At 45.0% G+C, this 24,461-nt stretch overlaps 1 protein-coding gene across 7 annotated transcripts in view; it reads left to right on the forward strand.

Annotated features, from left to right (window-relative positions):
• The window catches only part of RBFOX1 (RNA binding fox-1 homolog 1), a 1,186,796-nt gene that overhangs the window by 235,485 nt on the left and 926,850 nt on the right, over positions 1 to 24,461 (forward strand). The window lies entirely within an intron of this gene.

Genomic DNA, 24,461 nt, shown 5'->3' on the forward strand with positions numbered 1-24,461 from the left:
ATGGGAGCAGAGTTAGATAATGTTAATTGATAATTAATACTAAATAATTTCTAGCCTAACCTAAACTACAGATCAAAAATCCACTCACACTGGCAGAGCTATTTAATGGAGAAATCTGAAATGAGCACAGTATTTAAGTTCCTCTCTAAAAACCATCCCTGTCATCTTTCTGTCCTCTCTGAAGATTAACTTTCCATCAGTGATTTGTCATTAGGACACCTAACTGAAATAGACATCAAGAAATTTACTTTTATTTTCATGGGGGAGTCAGGCTTGCCAAACCTAAATAGAATGGAAGATTTTTGGAAAGGCAGATCCTTGGATCAGATCATTACCATGCCTGCTGAGAGGATGAAAAACAAAGGTAGCACTATAGCAGGATGGTTTTTTTCTACTGCAACAATTTTGTTTTGTACTTTAGATACCATATAACCTGTTTTAAAAATCTAAAATTGAAAATATTTGTTCAATACTAACTACATTCCAGTGTCAGAGTTCTTCATTTATTAACCTAGACACTGATATTGAAAATACTGTGTGTCCTGTGCATTATCCATGACCATTATGAGAGAAATTGCCATGAAAAAATGTTTAAATGTTTCACAATAGCTTAGATGAGTCAGTTCTATAGTTCTCTTTCACAAGTTCTTTTTCCTATGCTGCAGCTAATATGACTTTCAGATCAATTTAAATATATTCCAAACTTTATATCACATTGCATAGTATTACTCCATACAGAATCTATAAAATATAAACTATTCCTCAGATCTCAAAGGGGGGCCAGTTCACATTTTTTGAGGGCAGAAATGTTGGCTGAGCCTTTGTGAGCATCTGGATGACACAAAACACAGAGATGGTTGAAATACCTGAAGTTTCTCTGCTTTTGGGAAGGAATGGTGTCTGTGCTCCTTCTGTCTCTGCATAACTGGAGCCTCATTCTTGCTCCTGTGCCAGTGTCAGTGCTGGCAGCTGAGGAGATGTTTGACTCCAGCTCTGATATCAGGCTGACAGACAAGGCTGCCATGCTAACAAAGGCTTGATCACAGTCCTACCCTCCTTGTACAAAAGAATGTTTTTTTTTTCTTTCTGCCTTTTTTTTTTTTTTTTGAGTAGAACACAAAATATGAACACTCATCTAAGTAGGAAAGATTCATCAAAATCTCTAATTAAACACATGACAGCTGGTGAATTAGAGCATTCTGTCTTAGTGCTGCCATCCTATAATACTTCATAATCCTGAGAGTCCAAAGTATGAATTAATTATGCTTATAAGTATCCTGATAACCAGCTAAAGGGGAAAAATAATCAAAAGCCACCCTGAGAGGTCTCTGAGAATGTAGGCAGTGCTGCTAATCACCAGTGACTACCACCAAATTATTCCCAGATTACCAGGCTTTGGAGAAGCTTTGAGAGAGAATTTGCTGGTATTACAGAATTATTTGGGTAAAGAAACTGCTTGTTTTTAACATCATGTGTTAGAAAAGCACTTTTTCAAGTGTTGTGGCTTGACCCCAGCCAGGAGCTGAAGCTGCTCACCCACTCTATCCCCAGTGGGATGGGAGAGAGAATCAGGAGGATAAAAGTGAAGAAATAGGAGCAAATCAATGGATTGGGTAGAACAAGTTCCATAGGTAAAGCAAAAGCTGGAAAGCAAAGCAAGGAATTCATTCCCCATTCCCCTGGGCAGGCAGGTTCAGCCAGCCCAAGGCAGCTGAGCTCCATCCCTGACTTGGGAAGACAAAAATGTGTGAGCCCTGCTCAGCAGTGACCAGAGCCTCCCTGTGTCACCATCCCTGGATTATCACCCCTATGTTATCACCCTGTGTTATCACCTGTGTTACCCCCACTGTGTTACCCTCCCTGTGTTATCACCCCTGTGTTACCCTCCCTGTGTTACCCTCCCTGTGTTATCACCCAGTGTTATCACCCTGTGTTATCACCCCTGTGTTACCCTCCCTGTGTTATCACCCTGTGTTATCACCCTGTGTTATCACCCCTGTGTTACCCTCCCTGTGTTACCCTCCCTGTGTTATCACCCTGTGTTATCACCCTGTGTTATCACCCCTGTGTTACCCTCCCTGTGTTATCACCCTGTGTTATCACCCTGTGTTACCACCCCTGTGTTATCACCCAGTGTTATCACCCTGTGTTACCCTCCCTGTGTTATCACCCCGTGTTATCACCCTGTGTTATCACCCTGTGTTACCCTCCCTGTGTTATCACCCTGTGTTACCCTCCCTGTGTTATCACTCTGTGTTATCACCCTGTGTTACCCTCCCTGTGTTATCACTCTGTGTTATCACCCTGTGTTACCCGCCCTGAGTTATCACCCTGTGTTATCACCCTGTGTTATCACCCCGTGTTATCACCCTGTGTTACCCTCCCTGTGTTATCACCCTGTGTTATCACCCTGTGTTACCCTCCCTGTGTTACCCCCTCCTGTGTTACCCTCCCTGTGTTATCACCCAGTGTTATCACCCTGTGTTATCACCCCTGTGTTATCACCCCTGTGTTACCCTCCCTGTGTTATCACCCTGTGTTATCACCTGTGTTACCCCCACTGTGTTACCCTCCCTGTGTTATCACCCTGTGTTACCCGCCCTGAGTTATCACCCTGTGTTATCACCCTGTGTTACCCTCCCTGTGTTATCACCCAGTGTTATCACCCTGTGTTATCACCCCTCTGTTATCACCCTGTGTTACCCTCCCTGTGTTATCACCCTGTGTTATCACCCTGTGTTACTCTCCCTGTGTTATCACCCTCTGTTATCACCCTCTGTTATCACCCTCTGTTACCCTCCCTGTGTTATCACCCTGTGTTATCACCCTGTGTTATCACCCTGTGTTACTCTCCCTGTGTTATCACCCTGTTACCCTCCCTGTGTTACCCTCCCTGTGATATCACCTTGTTTTACCCTCCCTGTGTTACCCCCCCGTGTTATCACCCCTGTGTTACCCTCCCTGTGTTATCACCCCTGTGTTACCCTCCCTGTGTTACCCCCTCCTGTGTTACCCTCCCTGTGTTACCCCCCCGTGTTATCACCCTGTGTTACCCTCCCTGTGTTACCCCTCCTGTGTTACCCCCCCTGTGTTATCACCCTGTGTTATCACCCCGTGTTACCCTCCCTGTGTTACCCTCCCGTGTTATCACCCTGTGTTACCCCCCCCCGTGTTATCACCCTGTGTTACCCTCCCTGTGTTATCACCCTGTGTTACCCTCCCTGTGTTACCCCCTCCTGTGTTACCCCCTCCTGTGTTACCCCCCTGTGTTATCACTCTGTTATCACCCTGTGTTATCACCCTGTGTTACCCCCTCCTGTGTTACCCTCCCTGTGTTACCCCTCCTGTGTTACCCCCCCTGTGTTATCACCCTGTGTTATCACCCCGTGTTACCCTCCCTGTGTTACCCTCCCGTGTTATCACCCTGTGTTACCCCCCCCCGTGTTATCACCCTGTGTTACCCTCCCTGTGTTATCACCCTGTGTTACCCTCCCTGTGTTACCCCCTCCTGTGTTACCCCCTCCTGTGTTACCCCCCTGTGTTATCACTCTGTTATCACCCTGTGTTATCACCCTGTGTTACCCCCTCCTGTGTTACCCTCCCTGTGTTACCCCCTCCTGTGTTACTCCCCCCGTGTTATCACCCCGTGTTACCCTCCCTGTGTTACCCCCCCGTGTTATCACCCTGTGTTACCCTCCCTGAGTTATCACCCTGTGTTACCCTCCCTGTGTTACCCCCTCCTGTGTTACCCCCCCTGTGTTATCACCCCGTGTTACCCTCCCATCACCATTTCCAGCACCAACCCAAAGCACAGCCCCTCGCTGGCAGCAAATCCCTGCTCTCCCAGCCCAAACCAGCACAAAAAGCCGCGTGTTAATTCCAGCTGCTGCCAGCTGGCACAGTCCTCAGCCTTGCAAGGGTGGTGAGAGGTGATAAAAAGGTGATAAAAGGTGATAAAAAACCCCGTAAAGTCACAGTTCCAGATTAGCCCTGTTGTCTTCAAAAACTAGAAGTTTAGAGACAAATCTGTGCAGGTGTTCACGTGTTGGGAGTTTGTTTAGATTTACTGGTGAAGAGGTTTTGGTCGCTTGTTGCTACTTCAGGGGAAAAGGAGCAGAACTAAAGCAGGAATTTTCATGCACTTTAGAATTCTCTTAAACTGAAATACTCTGGGTTTTGGGCATGTAATTTTTTAACATTGATAGCCAGAGATTAAATGTTCCACTGAAACGTTTGCTTTAAAATTGCTCCATCCATGATCCAGATCTCAAACAGATATTGCTAAGGAAAAAACTTTTAAACAGCCCCAGTGGTTTATATTCAGCTTCTCTTTGATTTTTTTTTTTTTTTTTTCTGTCAAGACTTAGAGGTTCTTTCCCCTAAAGTTTTCTAACTTAAATTTTTCTCATTAAATTTTTTCTCACTAAAATCTATCCTCCAAAATATGAAACATATATACTTATATTTCTGTTCCTGTATAATATGAACAAAAAAGGACCTGTGTGATAGATCTTACATAGGCTTATTCCTGCCTGTTTATTCACTATTTTACTGGTTATTCAGGGGCCACAACATTACATTGAAAACACACTTGGGTTTTTAGATGTCCTCAAAACCCATGTACAGTGAATTCTTTCTGTGTGAGGGTTCCTGCTCATTTTGCTCAGCAGATGGTCAGGTGTCAGTGTCACGACTGGGATGGGAGGAGATGATTAATTTCAGACAAACTTGGCCTGAAATCCCCTAGTTCACCTATCCCTGAGTCAAGAACACTTCTTTGGAAGCATGTCAGAGCTCTCTTTTGAAGTTGCTGTGCTTCAATCCACTAAAATTGCTATTTATGTCTCAGTTGTTAACTGGCATCATTCATGAGTTGAAACCTGGTTCCTATTATTAGAAGCCAGAGTAAAACTGCAATTCCTGCCATTCAGGTCCTTTGTGACCTAGTTTGTAGATGAACTCTGTATGGAACAAGAGGGAAATGCCAAATATTTCTCATGATTAAGAAGACTTTGAGGAGACCAGCAGATTTATTGGATTCTGTTGTAAGAAGTCCAGTGTTGCTGAGAAAGGAGCCCATTCAGTGGCATGCTTGGGTGGAGAAGAACCACTGGGTAGCTTTTAAGGGAACTGATTTCTCTCTGGAAGGGTTCTGCTCTTTTCCCTAATCCATCTGCTGAGCTGCCATTTGGATGTAAGCAATGGTGGAAAGCCTGCTGATCCTGAATCAGCTACACAAGAATGGCTTTTACCACCTGAGCCACTTCCATCATTCTGGTGGGCTGAAAAATCACTTGTCACCATCCTGAGAAATGCTTGCCACAGAAACACAGAATTATTCAGGCTGGCAGGAGCTGGGGGGAAGTTCCTGGTCCAACTTTGAGTCCCTTGAGCTCAGCAGGCAGGCAGTGTGGTCAGGTGTGATTTATCTCTGTAAGCCCATGACAAGTGCTGGTGCTTTTGGCTTTGCTGCCACCCTCACTGCGTGCCTGAGCAATGAGCTCATCCATCTCCCTCCCTCGTGGCCTGCCTGCCTCCTCCAGCAGCTCTTGATGCTTCCAGCTGGCTTAAGGCAGGCCCTGGGACAGAGCCTCAGCAGCTCCAGGCTGCTCCAAGGTGCTCCTGCATTTCTCAGACTCATGCCCCACTGTATAAACAGTGTGACCTAGCCTGGGCAGTAGGAGGTTTTCAGACATACTTGTCTTTTCATCAAGCTCTTTGTTATGTTCTGACAGCTACCAGGAATGTTAAAATGCATTTCAGACCAAGAACATGCAGTCTGTTGATGTCAGAGCTGTGTGCAGGGTCTGTAGTACAGAAGCAATGAGCTCATCCCTTTCTCTCACTCATAGCCTGTCTGCCTCCTCCAGCCTCATCGTGCTGGGCTGGAATCAGTCCCAGCCTCCCTGCTTGGCCCAGCCAGGCTCCTGTACCTCTGCCAGCTCAGCCCTGCAGGGTTTGTGCCCCAAGAGCTGCTCTGAGCTCCTGCACTCTGCTGCAACGTGTTTGTAAGGGTCAGGCCACAGTGTGCACCAGCCGGGCTGCTTCTCAGTTTGTTAGCACAGCCTCAGGAGTTCACCAAGGCTACTGGAACATAAATTGTGCTGAATTAGGATAGAAGAGGCTGAGAAACCCAATGCCAAGATCACAAGAACTGGATAACAGAGGGCTGTGAAACCAGTCGTGTACTGGTTGGTTACCTGGGCTGTAACCAGTCACACACTGAGAAATGCAGGCAGAAAACGAGAGAACAAGACAAAGGCACCAGTCAAGAAGTGTGCACTTAGTAGGTAGTAGAATCTACAAATATGTGTGCAATGTGAACAACAAACAGCTTTTGCTTGGTCATATTGGTCAGTTGGTCAGGAGTCCTGGATTTCCCACAATAGCACCCTTGGGAAATGCTTGGCATCTTTAAGCAAATGGTTTTTTTGCTTAAATATGGCTTGCAATTTCCACTCATCTCCAGCTGGCTGCGCAGGCTCCTCGTCTGGCCTGTGTGCTACAAATGGTGGGAAACTGAAAATGTTGTGTTGGCCCAGCTGAGAACAGTGGTGTCTGTAAGAGATGGGCATGGGCTGCCCACCCCAGGACACCCAACCAGCCCAGCAGGCACTGACACATCCCATCCTTTTAACCCTGTGTTTACCACCCCAGGACACCCAACCAGCCCAGCAGGCACTGACACATCCCATCCTTTTAACCCTGTGTTTACCACCCCAGGACACACAACCAGCCCAGCAGGCACTGACACATCCCATCCTTTTAACCCTGTTTGTACCACCCAGGACACCCAACCAGCCCAGCAGGCACTGACACATCCCATCCTTTTAACCCTGTGTTTACCACCCCAGGACACACAACCAGCCCAGCAGGCACTGACACATCCCATCCTTTAACCCTGAGTTTTGTGCCTCAGCCGCTGGATACACCACAAGAGGGAAAACCAAAAAGTGTACCCTGAAATTTTTCTAAACTTCACACGGGATGAAGTGCAATGCAGACCAAGGCACACCTGCCAGAAATTTTCCTGGGCAACCTGAAATTTGCTGTTCGGTTTGGTTCCCAGTGCAGGTGCCAGCAGATGGCACTCAGGAATCTGTAATGTTCTTACCTGTGGGGCTTTCTGTCACCGAGGCAGCTCTGCAGTGCTGGGAGCTGCCCCTTCCTCACTCCAGGGCTTTTGTGGCTTCAGAGGGACAGAAACACTCAGTGGGGACAGCTGGTGGCTGACATGTGGCATGATGTGGTTCATTATTGGCTGGGAGAGTACTGAGACCTGGTTTGAATGTTCTGAACTCGAGGCTGTAAAGAGAGCTGAAATGTTGTTTGTATATTAAAATATTGTGTTGGCTTTTTGTTGTTTGTATGTGGGTTGAGTAATGCTGTCCAGTGGCATAGATTGCATCATTTAATCAGTTTTCAGTTTTGATTACAGCTACCAGCAGGAGACTCAGAGTTGCCAGCTGTAATTAAAATGTAAAAAAACCCCAAACTAAACCAAAGAACAGAAGCAATAAACAGTTCAGAGATAATTAAAGCCGAGAAACGTTTATTTTCCTGTGAACTTTTGTACTGCTGTGCAGAGGAAAGCTGAATATTTTCTGTCTTCAAGCACCCCTGCCTTGGATTATTTGGATCTGGGGTTAGATCATCATTTCCATCTTAGTGCAGAACTTTGTCAGTGACTAATGCAGCTAACCCTGGATTAATTGCTATGAATACTTTCCAGGTTTGCAGTGTAACACAGTTCTTTATTCTGATTCTGGTCCCGTTGCCAGCAAAGGTAAAAGTTTTGAAGCGTCCTCTTTCCAGGTACCACTGGACTTTTCTCTCACATTGGGAGCACAAGGATAATGCCACTGTCTTGTACAACAAGCAGATTGACCTCCCTGGCTGCTGGTGCCTTGTGCTTGGGCTTTATCATCCCTGGGAGCTGATCTGCAATGAAAAGATAAGGGCTGACCCTGTGTCTTGGGTAAAGGTCAGGCATTTATAAATGTACAAAACCCCACTGCAAGGCTGTGTCACAGCCTGGGGCTTTCAGTGAACAGAAACCTTTTATTAGCAATCCTGAGATTATTCCTGGGCAGTTTATGTGGTTTAGCACAATCTAGTTTAGTTTAAATAGCTTTGCCCCTTCTCTGGGCTGCACTTTTTTCCCCCAGTATTTTTCAGGTTTATCTTAATAGTCAGGATCCCTTGATGTTTTTGTTGCTAAACTCATTTGTGATCTCACAAGAAAGACTTGATGATTATGGATTATAATGATATTATTCCCAGCCTCCCTTTTTTAATGTTTTCACTTAGAAATAGCACAACCCCCTCAGGAACAACGTGGATTTGCAATCCCTTGGTGGGGACCCTGTCACTTCAGCCCTGTGCTCCATAAATCTGGAGAAAAATTAACCTCTGGGGGTAACTTCTCTTGCGCACTTCTCCACCTGAGGGACCTGTCTTTTTCCATGTTGGGTCTACAGATGAAAAAAGGCTTTAAAGTTATCCCTGTGCCCAAAAGAGCTCCTGACCTGCAGTCTTAGTCAGGAAGTACCTGCATATTTGAGAGCTTCCACCGGTAGTAAAATAATTTATTTGAACCAAGGCCAGATGAAGCAGGACTGGGCAGGCTAAACCTGAGGATCTGAACCATTTTTTGGTTGCCTGCACTACAGAGAAATGAGTAGATTGATGTTTTTTTAATGTAGATGATGATTTGCTTGAAATATTCTGAACTGTCAGCTTGGCAGGATCTTCATACACTTTTGTTAGCTAATCAAAGACAGATTGCAGGCAGGAGCCATATCTAAATTTATTAAGAAAATTAATAGACCATTTAAATTTTACTAGAATTAGGCTAAGATACAATAAGCATTTGCACCAGCAGATCCTCATTAGCTGTGCCATTGACCTGGTGCCTGGTGTGTAATGGGGAATTGACATCTAGATTTGGGGACAATGGTGCTGCTAATGTGAGTTTGAATCATTAGGGGGGAACAAAAGACTAATTTTATACATGTGTCAGATTTTACTTTTCATATTAATTTCACTGTGTGAAATTATGGACTATTAGGGACTGCCAAGTAAAGGTTTTCAAGGCTTTTTTTGGCCTAACCCAGGAGTGTTGCTTGCTCTCTATTCTCTAAATCTCTGTACACTCTGGCTGTGAGGGGGAGTTTTATGTATTAATTTATTTACACAGTATTTCTGGAAACTGATCAGCTTGCTGAGTGTTGAAACCCTAATTCTGTGTTCTCCTGAGTGTATCAGTCTGTCTGGCTTAGTTCACCATGAAAACAGATCCTTGCAAAGCTTCAGCAGATTTAAGCTGGGTTTTAGCACGCTGAAGCCTTCATTGTAATCTGTCTCTGCCTCATGCTGGTGTTTTTAAATCTTAGGAAAATCACCCCCTTTTCCTTTATTAGGTGACTTTTCAAACCTCCATAAAGCTTCTGGTTGGGTAGGATACTTCTTTCAGGTGAGCCTTCACTTTCCAAGAAGCTGCCTCAGCAAGCCTTGGTAAGAATAAGTGTGTGCAGTGGGAATTAGTTCCCCCAAGAGGACTGTTCAGCACTTTAAAGAAGATTATATAATTGAAGCCCAATTATTTCTAAACTATTTTTTTTCTGTCTTGAAATTGCAACCGTGATCAACAGTGAATTCTGTGCATAAAATTCTGAACACTGACAAGCAAGATGGTCTGGATATGAAAAGTTGATTGTGTCATTCACACATGCAGGTAAAGCTGAATTTATGAATTGTGGTTTATAAATAACTTCAGGAATGGCACTGGTGATTTGTTCTGTGGTCTAGGGACAGGAATGAGGATTGATAGTGTTCTCAGTACAGCTCGTGCTTTTAGCTGCACATGGCCACACAAACATGCATTTAAGAAATATTCCTCAGCCCTTTTACAGGATGTTGCATCTCAGAGGTATTGCAAGTAAGCTGTACAGCTCTGAGAGGTTTCTGTGCCTGTTGCCCAAGTACATTTAATTTCCAGCACCTCGGCAACAGCCTCAGCCCCATTCCCACGTCAGCTGTCTTGTGATGCAGGCAGCTCTTGTAGCTGAGATGGAGACTACACAAAACAACACACTCCACTTTCAGAAGGTTCAAACTGGTTTTATTCCAGCATGCATGCTTTTACACATCCTCACAAAGCTCATCAGTTCACACTTTACTCATTGGTCACAGAGACAAACAAAGAGCTCATTGGAACAGGCAGTTGCAGGTTTCTCTTATTTCTCCTTCTTTCTTTCTTGGTTTCTATGTCAGTGACCTTGGTAGGAAATTCTTTCAGGGTTAGACATGGATCCTCTTATCAAACTCCTCTCTGGCTCACAGAAGTCACTGTAAAACCTCTCCCACAGGCAACAACCAAACCAATTTGTTTTAGGGAACAGGAGCCACTCGGGCATCAGCCCTCTGCTGCCTTCCAGCCAGGCCTCCTCCTGCTGCTGGCTCTGCTCAGGGCTGCCTGCTCCCTGGGGAGCTGGGATGGGAAGAATTCCATGAGGATGTGGATCTGACTGGTTCTTGCACCCAGCAGTGCTGGTAGCAGCAGTGGGTCCCTCCTGCCCTGCTCTCCTGTGGAAGGAGGGGTTCCTCAGCTGAGCCTGGTGGAGGGCACGGTGCTCAGGGTTTGGGGTGCCAGCTCTGCCTGCCCGTGGCGCTCCTGGGGTCTCAGGAGGTGCTGGGTGCTCAGCTCGCTGTGGCTCAAAGTGCAAGCCCTGCAGCTGAACTGTTTTGGGCTTGGGCCATGTGGCTTCAACCTCCCTTCATTTCTTTGTGCAGTCCAGATGAGTTTGGTCCTACAGGGAGCGATGCAGTTTATCGTGCTGCCAGCAGCTCAGGACACACATCTCAAAGCAAGCCAGTGTTTATCTGCCAGCTCTGATACAATATTTAGAGTTCTATCAGAGTGCCAGAGCAAAACTTAGGTGGGTGAATGTCACTCTTCTCTCTGGTCTGCAGCTTTCAATGTTTCTTATCTTCTCTCTTGCTGCTCTGCAAGCTCAGCCCTTATCCTCTATTCCCTTTACACTCCTTCCAATTCACAGGTTCTGCTCTCCTGGCTGCCAGTTGTGTGCCCAGCTGCTCAGCAGAGCCAGCTCTGTCCCTCAGGCAGGAGCTTTTCTAATAGCTCAGTCCCACCAGGCTAAGCCAGCCCCCAAGCCCTGCCGGTTTTGCCATCCTTTCATTCCAGAAAGAACTTCAATCCCTTCAGTCCCCGTAGGTAAAAGCAGATATTCAGTGAAATGAATCATTTTCCTTCTATTTCAGAACTATTAGAGATACTCCCACAGGTGCTGATGGCTGCTTTACAACTGCTGGCAGGGATTCTAAAGGAAAGGAGTGACTGTTGTTTGTTTTTATGTAAGTTTAACCTACTTATTCTGTATACCTCATTTTCTTTCCTGTGATGTTGAGGCCAATAAACAGTGATCCCAGACACTGACCCATCTTTACAGCTGCTAGGGAGCAGGAAGCCTTTGAAAGCTTCAGCTTCTCATCCTGAGCAGGAGCAATCATTCTCCTGTTTTTCCTTCCTATTGAAGACTGAGGCTCCTCTTCTGTTGCAGACAGAGCTGACAGCTCAGGGATTTGTAATTCCAGTGATTATTCCAAAACTTTTGAATTCTGCTACTTGTAGAGAACCAGAGCTGGGCTAGCAGTGGATGTAGCATATGAAAATGTGCCCTTCCTATTCTGCTCCCCTTGGGCTTTGCTCTCAGGAGAACGTGTGGAACTCGCTGAGGCAGAGATCTCTCATCTTACTGAGCAATCATGCTGGTGCTAGAAGGATGTTAATGATGTTTTACCACCTAAGAGGGTGATGAAAGGAGAGCATTTGAACACCTGAGCATGTATAATTTAAATGTAATAAAATCACAATATGAGTTCTAAGTAGAAAAATTAGCATCGCTAATTATTGCTTGCTGATTATTGCTGTAAGCTGTTCCTCAATCTTTCTTTTTTATTTTTTTTTAAATCCATGCTGTTAGTGGATCCAGACATCAGGATAAATACCTGACACCACATGCACTCAGCTTTCTGGCTGTCAGCAAGTCCAGCTCTGTCTCTGTCAGTGATGTGAGGCACAGTTTGAGCTGGGGTCCCTGAGAGGGAAAGGCTGGGCAGAGCTGGGAATCCCAGAGTGCTCCTTGGGAAGGGAACCAGCCCAACTCTGTCCATGAGCCTCTCATCAAAAGAGCAACCTGGAATGGACCAAACCACCTCAGTTAGTGCAGATGGGGTGTGAGAGGAGAATACTCACACGTCATGGGCTGTTTGTGCCCTGTTGAAGAAAAAAGTTATTTATACCATAAATGCAGCCCCTCCTCTGCTGCTGCAGGAAGGCCTCAAGGTTACTGAGCGCATGTGTGACATAAATGCAGCAGAGCATTTTAATTAGATCCTTCCACCAGAACTCCTGACCTTCTGTGTAGCACATTAATGTATTTTACTAATTATAAATGCAATTAAAAAGTACTGAAATAAAATTAGGCGGATCTATCTAATTTACATTAAGCACTTTCAAATTATGCAGATTTTCAAAGTCTTTTTCTTTCTGTCTTTTTTTTTTTCCCCCCCCTTTACAATTCGTGTTTCAGGAAAAAATTGTCTGCATTAAAACAGCTGGAAAACAACCTTGTAGCAAAACAAATTTCTTTTCTGTGATTATTCACAGTGTGTGAGTTAATTTTGCAGGCAGTAATATGCTTAGCTGTCGTTAGGGCAGTGACTCACACAATAGAACCCATATGTGCCCTGGGTGCAGTGCTGGCTCCTCTGCTGGCTGGGTGCTTCTCCTGGGTTTCCTCTTGGGAATCAGGCTCAGAGGCTAGGCAGAAACACTGATATAATGGTCAAAAATAGAGATTTATAAACAACAAACAGGCAACAAAACTCATGTGTGAATAACACAGGGGAAACATCTGGTGTGCTCAGTCATTAAAGCAGGCTGGCTGTTATCTCTGCTGCCTCCATGTTTTGGTAGTGCTCTCATAGAATTTTAGAGTTTTAGACATGAAAGCAGAAAAAAAACAACATTTCATTATTATTTTTGTCAAGTATCTAAATGGCAGCAGGCACTGAGCAGCAAACAGAACACAATCCTTACCCTGGAGAGCTTCTGATCTAATTTTAGATGGGCTGCAGAAACAGAGGCAGCTCTAAGTACTGAGCAGAGATAGAACCAAGCTTAAAGGAGGGAAATTTGCAGAGCTACCCAGGCATTTTAGTTCATGTTGCTTATTCTTAAACCTTTTCCATGATAAATGATTAATTTCTTATACGTGTTTTTGAAGGAAAATTCACTAGTTTTTCACTTAAAAAAGGAAGTTCAGACGCTTCATTTTTTTTTGTCCTGTTTTATCCCTTCCTTAAAAAAGTAATGGAAAAGACTAGTGGAGAGCAGAGAAAGAAAAACTGAAATATGAAGAGATTAGGGTAAATGAACCAACTTGGTGTTCATCTAATGCCAAATATCATGGATTAGGACCATACCATTTTCTTGCTGTATTTTTTTCTGTGTGTTTATTGAGTTTTGAGTCTCTCCCGCTCAGCATTGAAAGTAGAAACTCAAGAATAAAGCTTTGCTGATGATGGGTGCTCATTTTTGCCCATCTGTGAGGTGGTACCCCAGGGAGCTCTGGGGTGGTGCTTCCTTGGTGGGTGTCAGATCTAAGAGAGGCCAAGAATTTAAAGGGAGAGGAAGGCATGTGAACTAGTTTGCTGGTAAAATCAGAGGTGTAAGAATCCACCCCCCTACGCCAAAGATCTTACAGCTGGACAGATGTGCAGCTTCCTCACCCTTTTCTGGAAGCAGCAAGCCCTGTGCTGCATAAAGCAGCCTTTGCCTTGGAGCAGAGGGGCCCTTCTTGTCCCTTTCCATGAGAGGAACAGAATTTTGGTCCCTAAAATTCTGAGCTTCTTCCCTTGGTATAGCAAGCTCTGCAGAGCATTCACTCTGTACCTAACAGCTCTTTTGAAGTCAGGTTCAAGTTCAGCCTGGAGAGCTGCACTCTGTCAATCCAGGAGTTTTCCCTGATGCCCCTGTTAGAAATTGAGGTTTCTGCATGGGTTGGTGGAGGAAGGAATGGCTTCAGCTTTAACTCACCCCCTGAAGGATGTGTCCTGTACACAATGGACACGTGGCCTCTCTCAGAAAGGATCTGATTTTGGGGGACAGCTGCTCCTGTCCCAGAGCAGGGTCACTGCCAGACCCTGCCAGAACATCACTGCTGTGGCTGTTGAGGGTAACCATCCCCAGGAATCAGAAAATGTTGCTGTGTGCAACAGCCTGGACTCCCCTGAAGGACAGTGCCAGCAGATCCCAAACCCTGCTTAGTTCAGATCCACCTTTAGGCTGGATTCTTACCTTGGAACGAGCCCCTTCTCTCAGCAGCACCCTGTTCCCAGGTAAATATCACACCTTGGGCAGGAGAAGCAAAGCTCAGGCCATCCTCACCCTGTTCCCAGGTAAATATCACACCTTGGGCAGGAGAAGCAAAGCTCAGGCCATCCTCACCCCACAGCCACTGTAAAGCAGTGATCAGCTACAGAAATATTCACTGGTACCACTTTCCTGTGGGAACCATTAGCACAGGGCAATGTTTTGGTGACCTTTTGGCACAGGTTCACAAATGGAAGCAGGAATTGCTGAGGGTTTTTGCAAATGAAATGTTTAGGAAATGTTCAGTTAAGGACATGGAATATTTGAAATGTTCTGCTTTGAGCTTTCTCCTTGCCCAGCCCCAAATATATGTAGTGACACATCACAGCCAAAAACCAAAAACATTGGGAATTCAGATATTTCCATAAAAAATACATATTGTTGTACAATCCAAATTTAAGTGAAGGCTTTTCTCATATTTCAACCACGCTGGGCTCTGCTGTCAGATGAGGTTGTTTGGTACAAGCAATCCAACAATGAATTATCAATAAAGTTTGCACGGTTCCTAATTTATTTTTTAAAGTTTCTTTTAACATTGGACTGTGCATAGTTCAGAGCATGGTTATTTTAAGTGTGACATTTGCCAGGGATGAGATTTAATTGTTCCATCAAGGGTGAAAGCAGGGTAAATCTCCAGAGGGGCACAGCCTTGGTAGGAGCCCCCAGCTGCCCTCCATGGCCAGGCTGGGGGTGTCTGCCAGCACTTCTGATTCGGAAATGAAGTCCTGCCAAAGTGCTGTGTTTGAACACTGGTGTGCTCTGGTGGCATGAGATGGATTTAGGCACTGGGTCCAGTCCTCTGCTGAACACAAATCTCTTTAACTGTGAAATTCTTCATGGGGAAAGAGATTAATCACATTTCAATATTAGGGGAAGCAAAGCTTAAACTATTTATTTGAGTGTGAGGCTGAAAAAAATACAGGGAGAATAGGATATTTAAAGTTGGCCTCCTTTAATTTTGTTTTGCTTCGATGTAATTATTCTTGCTCTTCATTTTTGTTAAACTTTATCACAAGGCCTCATCCAAAAAATGGTTTGGGGTTTTTTCAACCCATGAGGATGTTTGCAAAAGAGTATTTGTTAGATGGGAGTTGGTAAGGCTTTGAAAGCCTGCTTTTCTTCTGGGAATATGGGTCACTGTGCAAGCAGGATGGACGTGTGTGCCAAATTACAGCCACAAAGAGCCTGGAAGAAAAAAAGATGAGACTTAAATAACCTACCTAAAGTATTTAAAAGCCAATTTTCTCTTCTCTGTTTGAAATGTCATGTGCAAAAACTTTTCAGCACCTCAGAGCAAGCTGGACTTTGCAGGCTCTGCAGGGAATATGACAGGCAAAGTGCTCTGGGCAAAAACTTAGCCCATGAGAGAGTCCTGCCCTGAGAAGCTGCTTGCTGGGTGAGTGGGAGCTCTGGTGAGTGTGAGCTGGATGGGTGAGTGGGAGCTCTGCAGTGACTGAGAGCTCTGCAGTGAGTGTGAGCTGGATGGGTTGAGTGTGAGCTGGATGGGTGAGTGGGAGCTCTGCAGTGACTGAGAGCTCTGCAGTGAGTGTGAGCTCCATGCAGTGAGTGTGAGTTCCATGGGGTGAGTGTGAGCTCTGGGGTGAATGTGAGCTCCATGGGGTGAGTGTGAGCTCTGGGGTGAGTGTGAGCTCTGCAGTGAGTGTGAGCTCCATGCAGTGAGTGTGAGCTCCATGCAGTGAGTGTGAACTCTGGGGTGAGTGTGAGCTCCATGCAGTGAATGTGAGCTCTTAGGTGAGTGTGAGCTCTGCAGTGAGTGTGAGCTCCATGCAGTGAGTGTGAGCTCCATGCAGTGAGTGTGAACTCTGGGGTGAGTGTGAGCTCCATGCAGTGAGTGTGAGCTCTTGGGTGAATGTGAGCTCTGCAGTGAGTGTGAGCTCCATGGGGTGAGTGTGAGCTCTGGGGTGAGTGTGAGCTCTGCACTGAGCTCTGCAGTGAGTGTGAACTCCATGGGGTGAGTGTGACCTCTGCAGTGAGTGTGAGCTCTGCAGTGAGCTCTGCAGTGAGTGTGAGCTCTGCAGTGAGCTCTGCAGTGAGTGTGAGCTCCATGGGGTGAGTGTGAGCTCTGCAGTGAGCTCTGCAGTGAGTGTGAGCTCCATGGGGTGAGTGTGAGCTCTGCAGTGAGCTCTGCAGTGAGTGTGAGCTTCATGGGGTGAGTGTGAGCTCTGCAGTGAGCTCTGCAGTGAGTGTGAGCTCCATGGGGTGAGTGTGAGCTCTGCAGTGAGCTCTGCAGTGAGTGTGAGCTCCATGGGGTGAGTGTGAGCTCTGCAGTGAGCTCTGCACTGGGGCCTGGCTGGCTCTGGGGAGGTTCTGAACCCCAGGGATCTGGCAGCAAATGGACACAACTCACCTCATTTCAATTAAGTCCCACCAATTTGCACAAACTGAAGACATGGCCCATTATGTCCTCCTGCCTGCTCTGGCAATGAATCCAAGGGTGTGATTAAGAATATAAGAACGCTCATTACAGTTAATGCCTTGTGCTTAAAGCCGTGAGCTTAAAGTTAAGCAGATATTTAAGAGCCTGGTGGGATCAGCAGCAGAAGGCAGAGTTGCCTGTGCCCACCCAAGTGTCCTGACAGCAGGGCTGGGAAAGGCATCTGCATTTCTGGGGGGCACTTTTCTCTTGCTCAGATGTGGCCGGCTGGATGGACTGGGGTTTGCAGCATTTTCTTCTGCCCCAAACTTGTTTCATGGCTTTAAGAATAAAGAGACATGTATTGAATAGTTTCCTTAATGATGACCTTTCTTACTGAATGTGATTTTTTTGATCCAGAGCAGAGATCTGAAATTTCTTCCAAATCCTGCCTTAGAGTTTCAGTAAGACCTTTCACAGGTGATATCATCTTTTAGCTCATATAGTCGCAAGAATATAATGGATATATTTTTATGAATGATTATGGATATATTTTTAAGAAAGACAGAGCTACCATTTGAATTTTGTCACTATATACACCAGAATATATGCCTCAGTGAGTGCCAGGATGCATTTTTCCTCTCTCTGAGTGCTTTTAAAAGCAGAGCCCAGCTTGCAGTGCTCTGTGTGCCAGGCAGCCCCAGCCAAGGCACATCCCAAGACTCACAGAAATCCTTGTGCTCCTGTGGGGATGGACTTGGCACACCTGAGCTCCATTTACCTGCACTGCTCCTGCTGGGAGAAGCCAAACCAACTCGTTTGATTTGTCCTCAGGAGCTGCACTCAACAACCTTGTGACACAACCCAGGGTCTGCAGGGTCTGCTGGGCTGTGGGGCACCTTCCACCTGGGGCTTGCAGACAAAACAAACCATGGAGAACTCATCCAAAAGTGGAACTTTACAAAGAGTTAATCTTACACATTATTCTCACATAATCTCTCATCAGTTATACCTTGCTGCATTCCCTGTCTCCTGCCTCTACAAGCCCAGCTCAGGATAAAGATAAGGTGTTTGTCTTTAGGGAAACTTAAAAAAAAAATAAAAATCTCCAGCTCTTCCTTGCTCACTAATCCAAGTGGAATTCACCCTCTCATTTCTGTGACAGCCTCACTTTGCCAGACACAGACACTTAGCAGGTGTTTTCATCATGACATTAATAATAAGAATTGACATGTTCTAAATGAGGAGTCCCTTGTTGTGCCTGGTAGCACTGATGGATATTTGAGGAAATTGACAGCTCCTGAAAAATGTTTTTGCCATGACCAGCACTTCTCTGACAGATTTTTAATGGCTCTCACAGAACCCTCACTAACTTGAACACTCTTGCAGGTGAAGTGGAAAGTGGTGAAATGTGCTGCTTTAGCACTTTTGAAAGTTAGAGAAGAAACATGGAACATCTCTGAGATTTGCTTCCAAATCACAATCCTTTTTTTTCTCCCCTGAAAATATTTTTTCTCTCTCAGTTCTGAGAGACTGGAATGGATTAGCTGAGGGGACAAGCATTTGTTATGGTACACCAGGACCCAGCTCTGTAACCCCCATTAACCCTAATGGGAGCCACAAAGCTCATCCTCCTCATTTAGATGGAAATCTGCCCCTGCTCCTCTGGGATCAATTGCACTCCAGGTTACCTGGTTTCAGTGGCTCATTCAGTGTGGGACTTGGTGTCATGACCTTGTAAACCTTGGACTGCAGGAAAGGGAGGATAGATAAACCAGGACTGTGAGAAAAGGGAACAAATAAAACTGTAAGCAAAAAAAAAAAAAAAAAAAAAAAAAGGGAGAGAAAACGTTCTAAAGGTTGTTGTGTAATTCATGTTAGAAGTTCCAGTGAGATGTAATTGCAATTAAATCAGCAGCACCCTTTGCAGTTCAGTGTGATACTGCAGAAAATCAATACAAAGATAACAGTGTGCAGGTGCTTCTGAGAATTCTCACATTGAAAATAATTTTACAGGAAGAATGCGTCTTCTTTTTTTGTTTGTTTGTTTGGTTGTTTTTAACTTTCCTATAAAGAGCAGAGCAAGATAGTGATTGATCTTTGAGTATTTTTATTTCTGGCTCCTCCCCTCCAAGTTAATCATTGCATCCACAAACCTGAGCTGCTCAGGGTGGTGTTATCAGGGAAGCCTAAGTGGAAGAGATGCTCATCTCTTTTTGAAAGTCAATTAAGCTTATGTGCCTAAATCCAGTGTTTATGTCTGAATCCCTGTTGATGGCTTTATTGAAAAAGATCTCCAGTTGCCTTTTTAAGTGATAGGAGGATTATGACTAAGTATAGCAAAAGCTCAGTTCTATGCTGTCATCTCTTATCTCTCACTGATGAAAATAACATGCATCCCGTGCCTCAGAAGAATTCTGTAATTAAGGAAGGGGACCAGAGCGGACCTGGCAAAGCTGTGGAAGGAATGAGCTTATGGGGGAAAATTGTTCAAGTTTTTACTGATGCTTTGAGGCTGCCCAGTGCAGATAACAAAAGACACGGAGGCTAAACTTTAAATAAATATCGTGCTGCCATGGGTGTGATTTCCAATATGCAATCTGCTTCATTAATGTTAAAATAAGAAGCCCTGCCCTCAGGTAGAATACAGCAATCTCAAAGCTAACACGGGACAAGCAGTGCTGGTTTCCAAACATCTCTCAAAGCCAGAAAATTACAACAGAACTACAGACAGAATTCAGGAAAACTGTTTCCAATAGTTTATTTTTCATGCCTGGGAATAATCAGGTTTTTTCAGCTAATCATGACTCTCTCATCATAAGACTTGGCAATTCTAAGCATGCAACAGCACCACTCAGGAGACAATTTTGTCTACTGCTTCCACAAATTCTTCCTACTGTTTCCAGCACTAGAGCATTGTATATAGGGACTGCAGGAATAAGAATAGAGTTGTCCTGATCTCTAAATTAAAGGTAACAAAGAAAAAACAAACCAAACCAAACCCACCAAAAACAAACAAAAAACCCAACAGCAACAAAGAAACCACAACAAAACAAAACAAAAAGAAAGGCAAAAAGTCCCACAAAAAAACCCCAACAAACAGACCCAAACAAACAAACCAACAAAACCCCCCAGAAACAATCAGAACCCACTTCCCAAAACAAACTTTTTTTGTTGGTTTTCAGTTTTGGGCATCCTTTAGGTTTCTCAGATACCAAATATTATGATGCATGACTCTATCTGGGAACATTTTTCAATTGTATGAGTACCTAACGTGTAAGAAAGTGAGTTGCCAGTTCGGCCAGGCATGGAGCAGCACCAATCTCCTAAATCCTGAGACCAAGGTTTCATGGAAGGGTGACTCTTCCTCAGAAGATGAGTCCAGAGGTGCCCCCAGGGACCCTGCAGCTCATGTCTCCTCCAAAAGGGCCCTTGTGACATTGAACAGCAGCCAGAGCCTCTGCTCTGGAGTCTCCAGCATTCCAGCATGAAGGCTTTAACTGGAGTTGTGTGCTGTAGGTTACAGTGGTGTTGGGGAAGATGAAACAGGAAAGCCTTATCAATATGATTGCTGGGAAAAGATTTTGAGAATATGGAAACTATAGGTGAGATTGAAATGAAAGCAAGCTTTGAGATCCCTCAGTTACTGAACACCTGGAAAACAATGGCATGGCCAGCTGAAGGGAATCCCCTTTGGATGGAACAGCAGCCTCTGCTTGCAGGCAGCTCCAAGGGGCAAAGCAGACCCTGCTGGCTTGGCAGAAGGGCCCAAAGAGGAGTTTTTAGGGTTTAAAATGTAACACAGCATGGTGATGTAGTGATTCTTATAGGCTGTGTGTAAATGCTGTGGGATTTGTATCTTGTACTGGATTGGTGAGTGAGAGTTAGAGTATTCAGCACAGAAGGAGATTTATGGTATTGTAACAGGAACCTCGCTCTTTTTCCCTCCTGCTTTTATTCTTTGCTCTCTCTCTCTCGGGGGCTCCTCTTTGGGGCCTGCTCCAAGCTGTGGCTGGCAGCTCACAGAATGACAGAATCACAGAATCACAGAATGATGAGGTTGGAAGCGACCTCTAAGATCATCGAGTCCAACCTGTGCCCTCACACCTCACCCAGACTACAGCACCCAATGCCAAGTCCAGTCTTTTTTTAAGCACATCCAGAGATGGTGATTCTACCACCTCCCTGGGAAGGGCATTCCAGTGCTTTATTATTCTTTCAGTGAAAGTTTTTTTCCCTAATATCCAACCTATCCATTCCCTGCTGTAGCTGTAGACTGTGTCCTCTGGCTCTGTCAGTGCTGCCCGGTGGAAGAGACCAACCCCACCTGGCTACAGCCTCCCTTCAGGAAGGTGTAGAGAGCAGTAAGGGCACCTCTGAGCCTCCTCTCCTCCAGGCTAAACAGCCCCAGCTCCTTCAAACGTTCCTCTCAGGGTTTGTGTTCCCAGCCCCTCACCAGCCTCGTTGCCCCCTCTGGATGTGCTCAAGCATCTCAACATCCTTCCCAAACTGAGGGGCCAGAACTGGACAAGCTCCAAGCAGGGCCTGCACCCAGGCCCTTGGCAATAAACCACAAGTTCCAAGGGCTATCAATAAAGCACAAGGTCCAAGGGCTGTCAATAAAGCACAAGTTCCAAGCCCTGGCTTCAGAGATCTCTTGTCCCCGTCCGTCCTGACTGTCCTACCCTCTGTCACTCCTACACAGTAGCACTTCACAGTCCTTTGTGCTGAGATTGTCTCATTTTCCAGGCAGTTTCCCACTGTGCACACCCCATTCCAGTTATCCCATCTTTCCCTCCTTCCAACAGAGATCAGAACATGTGGAAGACCTCAGCACCAACGCATCAAGCTGCCCCTCAGGCAGTGCTGGGTGGTTTCTGCAGGATCAATTCCTCCCCAGAGCCATGCAAAGAGCTCTCTGGCTTTGGCCTGGCTGCAAACAAGCCCTTGGGTGATGCTGGGCAGAGTCTGACCCACCTGCAGCTCTGCTGCTGGGTCACACATCTCACTGACAGCAAACCCTCAGCCCAGGCTCCTCAGAAACCCACGGGCACAGGGCAGGAACCAGAGAATGCTGCAGGAATTCAGGCTTTAGGCAGCAAGGTAAATGTTTTCTCTCTGAGCAGGTTGAAAAGAGAGTGTGTTGGCCACTGGTGCAGCCACCACTGCAAGGCTCAGATCATCCCAGAGAGCTTTCCAGGATTCGGGCTTCTCCACCTCGTGGTGTTGCAATGTGTTTGCAAGGGTCAGACCACAGTGTGCACCAGCCAGCCTGATTCTCAGTTTGTTGTCAAGGCTATTGGAACATAAATTGTGCTGAATTAAGATAGAAGAGGCTGAGAAACCCAATGCCAAGATCACAAGAACTGGATAACAGAGGGCTGTGAAACACCTGGGCTGTAACCAGTCACACACTGAGAAATGCAGGCAGAAAACGAGAGAACAAGACAAAGGCACCAATCAAGAAGTGTGCACTTAGTAGGTAGTAGAATCTATAAATGTGTGTGCAATGTGAACAACAAACAGCTTCTGCTTGGTCATATTGGTCATGAGTTCTGGATTTCCCACCATGTCTTGGAGAGCTGGGACTTTTCTCTGAGCTCTGGAGGCTGGTTGCTCTGTTTTCAACCTGCACTAGAAGTGCCATTGCTGGTGTGTAATCATATCTGAGTTCCTAAATTCCCACTTCAGTGGTGATATCTTGGGATCTTCTTTGGAAGTGGCTATGTTAGTTCTAATAAATCCTCCTGTGGATGGTCACTGAGATTTTATTTTATTTTATTTTATTTTATTGAGAAATGGAATATAGAAATATATGAAGAAAGGCACGGTTCCCCTTCAGAATGTTTTCCAGTGCTCTGTTTACCGTGGCTGGTTTGTGCTTTTCCTCCAGTTATAAATAACTGCTAAAGACTGATGTGTTTACTTTGTTTAACCATGGCCATGATGGGTCGAGGACACATTAAATCATCCTCAGGCTCCTATTTGCAGCCAATTCTGAAATAACCAGAGTAGTGACATAAAATTACTTCATCCTGCAGAGATTTTTATATTGGCTTAAGCCTCTGAAGTCTCCAGTGTTTTACAACAACACACTTTAATGGTGAAAGAGTGACAAGAAAGATGAAAGTCCATGTGGAATTGTCTAACAACTTAAGGTTTGTTTAAGCTGCAAAGATATGAAAAAGGGATCTTACTTTCTTCAGAGGTTTTCCTTGATGAGTTTACAGATCTTGATGTTTATTCAGATTTAAAGATTTTTTTCATATTTTAGAAATAGTGATGAAGAACAGATACGCTCTTATTCTGCTGAGATTAAAAGGGGGAGATGTTCTTTCATGGCAATTCCTGCAAATACAGCCTCTGTGTGTGCACATTTGTGCTTCTGCTCTGAAAGCACCATCTGCAGGTGCTACTGTTACTTTAACAGTTTTATCTGTTTTTTTGTTTGGAGTTACCTGCATGCAAACTTCTCTGTTCATAATTGTCTGCTGTCATCAAAAAGGAGAGTGACTGTGAAAATCAAACTGGGGCTGTTAAATGTGGTACACACAGAATTAATCTATCTCCTTCCCCCTGTCAGTTGTGCATCAGCTCAGGATCTGCAGTGTATCCTACTAATATAGGAGTAAGATTGTATCACTGGTTTATTGTCTGTAATTAGCAATGCCTTAATGATGTGTGTCTGGGAATTCTATCTCTATTTGTTTGTATTAGAAAATAAGTGGCACTCAAATGTGTTCCAGGACTGCTCGGTGCTCACTCTGAAGGAATTTACAGGAATCAGCCTCTAATTCTCACTTCACTTCTTTCTCACATCTCTGAGAAACAAGACAGGCTTTGTCCTGAGGGTTAGAAAGTCTGACCTCAATGATGTCCTGTGGAGAATGAGCTGCAGAGTTCGGGGCCATTGCTGGAACACTGTGGCCTCAGCTCTCTTCACAGACAGCAGCAGGCAAAGGTTCCCCAGCATTTTTCCTGGAGAAGCACAGAGAGAAAAAAAGAAAACAATTCTTATCTCTGTTCCCTGCTCCTGTCATTTTTGTACATGTGGAATGTGTTATGGAGATTGCTTACTGAGAGTGACTTCTTAATTGGATTCTGGTGATGGTTGCTCATATTAATTGGCCTATTAGGTCCAAGCTGTGTCCTGGTTGTCTGGAGACAGTCATGGATTTTTCTTTAGTATCCTTTTAGTATTCTTTAGTATAGCATCTCTTTAATATAGTATACTATAATGTATACAATGTAGCTTTATTAAAGCAGTTGCTCAGCATTCTGAATCATGGAGTCAGATCATTCCCTGCATTGGGGGCTCCCTGCATTCATAGAACACCACCAGGTAACAGTTCAGTATTTAAGTGAAACAATCTGTAGGACAGGAATCTTCCCTGGAGGAACAAGGCAGTGCAGGAGCTGGAGGGTCACCATGCAAAAGTCTGGGAGGAGGGAGCAGTGCTGTCTTGTGAATCTTTTTGTTTGCATATATTTCACTGAAATTTTCTTTCTCACAGTGGTTTCAATCTGTTTTAAGGGAAGTAATTAAAACTGCACAGATCCTATTTATTAATGCTAGTGGGAACAGCAGATAGTGCAGCTGAAATTATCAGAAATTACCCAAAAGAAGGT

Source organism: Haemorhous mexicanus, chromosome 17 (assembly GCF_027477595.1).
Source record: "Haemorhous mexicanus isolate bHaeMex1 chromosome 17, bHaeMex1.pri, whole genome shotgun sequence".
NCBI lineage: Eukaryota > Metazoa > Chordata > Aves > Passeriformes > Fringillidae > Haemorhous > Haemorhous mexicanus.